Source organism: Leuciscus leuciscus, assembly GCF_965113295.1.
Source record: "Leuciscus leuciscus genome assembly, chromosome: 16".
Lineage (NCBI taxonomy): Eukaryota > Metazoa > Chordata > Actinopteri > Cypriniformes > Leuciscidae > Leuciscus > Leuciscus leuciscus.
The window spans coordinates 9,456,283-9,463,695 of record NC_138740.1 but is presented as its reverse complement, the minus strand read 5'-3'; the positions used below and the strand labels follow the sequence as shown (position 1 = coordinate 9,463,695).

General features: G+C 39.5%; 1 long non-coding RNA gene across 1 annotated transcript in view; it reads right to left on the bottom strand.

The window, feature by feature from the left end:
- Positions 1-1,971: 1,971 nt before the first annotated feature.
- Positions 1,972-7,413, bottom strand: part of LOC309477997 — a 46,713-nt gene continuing 41,271 nt past the window's right edge. Inside the window, exons 2-3 of the long non-coding RNA XR_014198736.1 lie at positions 2,173-2,966; positions 1,972-2,093 (exon numbers count right to left, since the gene is read on the bottom strand). This is a non-coding gene — a long non-coding RNA (uncharacterized lncRNA). The remainder of the gene's footprint in view (positions 2,094-2,172; positions 2,967-7,413) is intronic.

The following is a 7,413-nucleotide window of genomic DNA, read 5'->3' as shown; positions in this document are numbered from 1 at the left end:
GGCTTCAAAGAAAACAGCACCTTAGACAGACCAATCTGCAGAATGTGTAGCCACCAACTCTTTTACCCATCTCCGTGTCCATCACCCTGCAGATTACGCCATTTTACAGAGAGTAAATTGTGATTTATTTTGACTAGTCATGGAATGGGAAATGTGACATTAACCTGTTAACAGCTGGTTTGTGTGTTCATATATTTAATTAAAGGGTAATTATTAAGTACCCCATTTTCTGTGGTAAAAAAAGAAAAACTAAATAAACAAAGTAAAAATTTATTTTGACTGATAACTTTTTTCCCCCAAGGTTTCTATAGATATCGCAATATAGCGAAATCGTTAATTATTTTGGCCACAATAACCGTGGTGTGAAAAATCTAACATTGTGACAGCCCTAGTAAGTACGGTAGTAATGTAATGTAGTAACATTTTACACTAAGGTCTCATTTGTTAACATTGTGTAATGTATTAACTAACATGAACTAACCATAAGGCTATACATTTGTTAATCATTGTTAACGTTAGTTAATAAAAAATACAGCTCTTCGTTGTTTGTTCATGTTAGTTCACAGTGCATTAACTAATGTTTTTTTTTTTTATTTAAATTAATGTATTAGTAAATGTTGAAATGAACATTATTAACAAAAATTTAAAAATGCTGTTAAAGTGCAGTTCATTATCAGTTGATGTTAACGTAGTTAATGTTAACTAATGAAAACTTATTGTAGTGTTACCATTATCTTTAAGTTCCCTTTGTCTTTTAGATGTTATTGTTTGAATATAATCAATTTGAGACAAATTGTTTGTATAACTGAATTAGGCTACCTGCTTTTTTCAGAAAATGCTTTGAAGGATGATGCAAGGGTAAAACGGGACAACAGGACTTTGTAAGCAGCTGGTTGGCCATTTCTCACACAGCTGGAAAAAGAAAAAATGCACTGAGTGAGGCATAAAAACGTTTGAATCTGCCATTACTCGCTGCAGTGTTTGTCACATAACACTCAACACAGTGCCATCTAGTGGTTTTCTTGAGTAACAGGCACAATCAATAAATATCATACAAGTCCAACCTAAAACTACACCAAAACCATTTGCTTTATGCCTCAACACTTCACACAAGCTCCTCATTTCCACCAACAACACACAACAATAATAAAAACAATACATACCAGATTGCAATAAAAATGTAATATTGTACATTTTTTACAACACATTCTGTCTCAACGATGGTTGATTTTGTTCATGACATGATGTGCTGAAGTAACTTCAGATTCAGAAATTGATCGCTCTCTGGGTTCAAAGCAACCAGTGACTGCTCAAGCTGCATGTGTTGCGCTCACCAAAGCGATGGTTGATTTCTCCAAGAAGTGTGTCAAGTTCACTTTAATAAAGCCTTCGTAGCTCTGACTTGTCATTGTCCTTTTGTCCCATTGTTTCTTCAATGAAATACTGGTGTAAATTCTTATTTACTCTGCGCTGCTGTTTTGAAGGTGCAGAAGCAACATCCAAAGCGGTGACCGCATCCCACAGCTCTGTGAACTTGGCCTTCACAGCGAAGTTTACTCACACACTCAGTGCCAGCTCACTCACGACCAGTTCCAACCCAGTCAACAGGTCCAGGTCCTCACTCTGCAAAAGCTTGTTAGGGCCAGAGCCATAGAGAGAAAGAGTTGCGACACTCCCATAGACCTCCGTTGTAAAAAATGGCGGCGCTTTTAACCGCCTACTTCCGGGATTTGAAGATCGGAATAGTTCCAAACACTGTCATTTGGGCATTGGACACCATTCACTTACTCACACACTCATTTGTACATGCACAGCGTAATTATTTATATTTTATGTTGGTTGTTTCAACCAATTTTCAAGCACTGCCTGCTAGCTAGTTAGCTAGCGTGACTTCGTCAGCTGTGACAGTAAGAGTTCGGTAATGAATCGCTACCACCTTTATAACAACTTTTATTTAATTACATTTTTTTGGGATATACTAACTTTTCATTATGTTTTGTTGTCTTGAGTGAAGTGGCTTGTGAGAACAATGCTGGACCTCTAGGATTGTTATGGCCATCACCAGTCCTGTCTGTGTCATGGATCACCTGCCCCTGGTTTTTGTTTTTCTTGTTCACACACACTCACACAAGCACACATTTTTGTTGTCTGCCATTGTTTAATAAAAAATACTTTATTTGAAAACCTTCATTTGTCTTCAAGTGTTTTGTTAGTTAATTGCTTAAGTTACTTGCTACCCTTACTCTTAGCCTACTCTGTACACTAACCCAGAGCCATAGAGAAAAATCTTCACTCTGCACTTACCTATATACCCAAACATAAAAGCGTAAATTCGTTTTTAATCTGTTACAGTTTTGATAATATGTGTATGGCTTAATCTTAAAATCATATTCTTAGTCTTAACATGATCATGTTTCACGTTGTGGTCCTGGGGGTGGCCACTTTCATCAGATGAAGTGAGCTAGCTTCTAAGCGAATTCTGAACGGACCGCCACGGCAGACCTCTTTGCGTGATCACGAAGGTAGGCTAATGGCTGAATCGGAATTTATAAGCAAAATCACGGGAATCAATAGCCTAATATGCCCAGTTGTGCTAAAATAAATATCATGAGACGTCCATCATCAGATGAATGATATGGAAAAGTTAAGTTAGAGCCGCTAAAGCCAGTGCTACTACCCATGCGAACATGAACACTAAGCTTTTCCCTCCAAAAATATAGCCTAAAACTTATCTCCAAATGCAAAACTGACATTAACAAAATGCAATAATGCAATAACAGCTGAAAAAGTACTTGGGTGTGTGTTTTATTTTTCTATTTACCGTTCAATAATGCAATCGCTGCTGTCTGTCCCATAGAAGAACATGACAGCCAGCGTATGTTTTGGAACTATTGTGGCTTACATGAACCACGTGACAGCCATAGCGGTGACATCAAAGAGTGTCGCAACTCTTTCTCTCTATGGCTCTGGTTAGGGACATCCAGCAACCCCAACACCTTCTTTACAAAGTGTGCGATAAACAAACGCAGGCTGAGAAATTTCCCTGAAAAGCCCAATGGCCTCCATCCTCACCTCAGCACCATATGTCCGCTCTGCGTTGACCTCCGAAAGCAAAGAAATGATCTACTTATAAGACGTAATGATCGCAGGGTGCAACATCAAAAAAATCTCTGACTGCTCTCTCTGCTGTCAAAGTGTTCACAACAGCTGGCGGTCCATGCAATGAACATATGGGATTTCTCAGCCCACTTTTAATTGGAGTAGTTTCTGCACACTGCCATTCTTTCCAACCATAACCGAAGCTCCATCATACACCTGACTTAAATTTTTTTGAAGTGTTCAGTCTTGCTTTTGCCAGTTCTTCCATAATTTTGCTTGTAAACGTGTTGGCATCACCGGCATCCACTGTAGTTATTGTGAGAAGACGTTCTGTTGTTTAATTTAATGCTGTCACGGTTCACTAATTCATTGTTTCCTTCTCGTCTCGTGTCATTGTTGTTATGTGTGTGTGTATGGGTGTATGTGTGTGTTTGGGCGTGACCGAGTCATTACCGCTGATCAGCGACACAGCTGAGTCTCGTTAGCGGCGCCAACTGCAGCTCATCAACTCACCTTCAAATACTCACCGTTTTCTCCTCTCCATTGTCAGATTGTTGTTGATGTCTTTGTGTGCTGTCTCTTGTTCCCTGTTCCTGATCCTTGCTGCTGTCTGGTGTTCGTGAGTCGGTGTTCCGTTAGGTGTTGCTGTGTTCCTCATTCTGTGTCTGGATTACATCACTCATTCACCAGCGGATTCATCACTTCACCACCTTCATTTGTGTTGTCCGTCGAGGTCCCTGCGCCACTCATCGCCATCGTGTTGCTGCTTGTTTCTTCACTCATTGTTTACTCAATAAAGAGACTGTTTCACTCGCAGATTTGCTTCCTCATAATTCATCATGACAAATGCAGACACGAAGCGAATAACAATGGATATCTTTTCATATCCATTGGTGTCCCGTGTTCCATCCACTTTAATAGTATACCACGTATCGTCCACTTGTACAATGGCATTGGTCACAACGTTACTCATAATAGCTATCAGTTCATTTTGCATGTCCTTGTGTAGCTTGCATTACGGGGGATTTGTTTCATTATTTCAGACAATGTAGGGTCTTTCTTAACAGTATAATTCAGAAGGGAGAGAAAAAGACCATACCATCCTCTGCCATGTCATTAAAAGCATCGCAGGCTCCCTCTGAAAGGTAACTGATTTTCAGCGAGAAATCCCACAACATCAATGAGAGCAGACACGTAATAACGATTTCAGAATTAAGGAGTGCCAACGGGCCAAAGGGCCTAGCTCGACAGGAACTTGCCCGGGCAACGGAGGGCACAGCAATCCTTCCAGGCTGTCGGACCTGGACAAACAGCAGTTGCTGCTCTGTCCTGTTGGTTCCGGCTCTCCGATCACTCGCCACTCCACCTCCATTCGACGCTGTACGAGCCTCTGCTGCTCAGACTCAACGACTCTCCACAGAACCACCGCTCGACACTGACCTCAGAGAGGGACAAAGCTGATGATGACATGATGCCCGGAGAAGAATCTGTGCAGTTCTCCAGGATCTGGAGCGGCCTGAGGCTGGAATATTTCCGACATGACATTGTTAGTAATGTTTCAATAATAATTAATAATCAGTGTCAGTGGTCAATTACAACTTGTTACTATAGTTACTCAAATTTAAAAGTTTATTTCATATGCAAGAAATCAAATACATGTGATCACTTAGCTGGGAAAATTGGGGGATCAAATGGGTTAACTCGCACAAGTTACTTCTCATTCATTTAGGCTACGTTCACACTGCAGGGCTTAATGCTCAATTCCGATTTTTTGAAAAAATCAGATTTTTTTGCAAGGCCGTTCACATTTCCAATTAAATGCGACCTTTTGTGATCTCCTGTGTGAACGTGAAATGACCCAGAAGTGACCCGCATGCGCAGAAGAGTACTCAACGGTCAACGACGTCACTTGTTGTTTGCGGAAGTAGCTAAACTTTAACTGTGATTCTCTCTCACACATACACACGAGCGCGCGCAGCGACCGTTACACAAGAGCCAGACAGCAGCCGCTGACCTATCTAATATCAGATTCAGCACAAATAAGTTAACATAACGTATATATAATGGCCGTGGGCTTTTATTTTTATTTTTTAATTAACGGGCTTGTCGAGGTCGACCCGTTCGGCAGATTTACCTCAGCTTGACGAATATGCAGTCCGTTTTCAAACCGACGACTACTTCAACGCAGAATTATGACGTTTTTCGCGTATCAATGACGTGCGGGTCGGATAAATGCGACCTGGCCGTTCAGACTGAAGTCGCATTTGAAAAGATCGGATATGTATCGGATTTGGGACCACATACCCAAGTGGCCTGGGTCGCATTTGAAAAGATCGGATCTGTGTCGTTCAGACTGTCATGAAAAGATCAGATACAGGTCGCATAGGGGCAAAAAAATCGGAATTGGGTCGTTTCAGCCTGCAGTGTGAACGTAGCCTTAGTCAATCATTGTACAACGTCATAACACACCATAAACAAATGAAACACTATACATCCTCTTTGTGATAAAAAAAAAAAATACCCCCCCCCCCCCAAAAAAAAACCCAATGACAATGATAACAACAATAAAAAAAAAAAGAATAAAATTCAACTCTCCTCAGAAATACTTCTCCCAAAAATTGTGCAATAAAATAAGAATAAAAATATATAAACTTCAAACTCCTTATAGAATAAGAAAAGAACAATAAAATTAAAGTGTCCTCAGAAATAACATGAACTCTTTATTTCAATCTCACCTGTTGAGCTCTTGTTTACAGAAGAATGCTACATGGCAATGGATGACTGACGATTTCTTTCGTGTGTGGGACGCAAGGGGGCGTTCATGGTCTTAAATTTGATTTTACTCAAGCTTATGTCTGAATTTCACCTATGGAATTTCACACATCGACATTGACTGAATATGGAAAGGAAAAGTTCATTTGCATTGCTATTATAAGAGACATGAGGATTACTTTTCTTTCGCGCTGTTTTTTTATTTTATTTTTTATTATTCATATTGGTAGGCCTACAAGGGTGACCACCCGTCCCGCTTAATTTGCGTTGTAGCCTACCGCACAGCATTTTCACCCCTTAATTGTCCCGCACGTCGCATTCTGAAAATGCCCCGGCTTTTCATCAGTCTATTGTTCTTTTTATTATCATATTAAGAAAACGTGCATGCGTTATTTTGCCTTTAAAAAAAAAGCATTTTATTTATTATTTTTCACCTATATTTAATAGCACTTCGTCAGAAGTACAAATACAACAGCCGTTTTTAAAATCCCATCCAATGTTTGAAAAGAAAGGAGTAACCACGGTCACTAGGTTGTGACGGCTGTCAATCAAAATGTGGACCGGTGATTCATTCCACGAGTTTCTTGTCAGAAAACAAAAGGATAATTCGGTCAATTAAAATTTTTATATAACAAAAAATGTATACACGTGTTGCCTGCTGTGGTTGTTTTAATTCACACCCCTTCTAAAAATATGAGTTTTTGGTTTAATATATTCTTAATAATATATAAGACTGTCAATGATCTAATTTCATGTTGTTTTATATTTTATTTGTTCATTGTTTATTTTGTTGGATTTTAGTTGGACTTGGTCAGAACTGTTTCAAAAATAGTTATCTGCATGATGCCAGCTGCATTTGGGCTCATGTAAAATAAAGACGTGTTATGTTACATTGTGATGTAATGGTGTTTTCTGAAAGGAACTAAAGAACAAATAACTTTTATCAGCTGAAAGGCACACTACAAATGCTTTTATTAAGTTTGATCGAAATTATATAACAGTTTCAGGTTATGTTTTAGTGTTGGTAACATGTCCCACATTGTCCCACAACTTATAATCGTCCCACATTTGGTTTGTTTGATGGTGGTCAATTGGTAGGCAACTAGGAAGCACCACCGAACAACAAGCTGAAAATTCGTTGACTTGTTTATGACATTTTCAGTTCCATAGGGAAACAAAACAACTGCAATCAGCAATAAATGGTAAACACAAAACTGTATTTCGAAAGACCGTCAGCTAATTTTAAAATCCTATTACGGAGAAGGCTTTGCTCATTAATATTTCTCGAACCGTCATGGAGAATCCAGTCACATTACCTACTTAATATTCATGATCCACGCCTTCAATAACAGGATTCGCCAGAGAACTGGCGCCCGCCCACAGACGCTGTCTTCCAGCCAATTAATTTGGACCATTCGCGTTACGTAATTAATATTCATAATTTTAGTCTTTGCCATAGTAGAAATCGCGTGCGGTTCCCCGCTACGTTCTGTCAGGGACAGTAACTACGCAAGTGCGCACTCTAAAGGGAAGCTGCAGTGT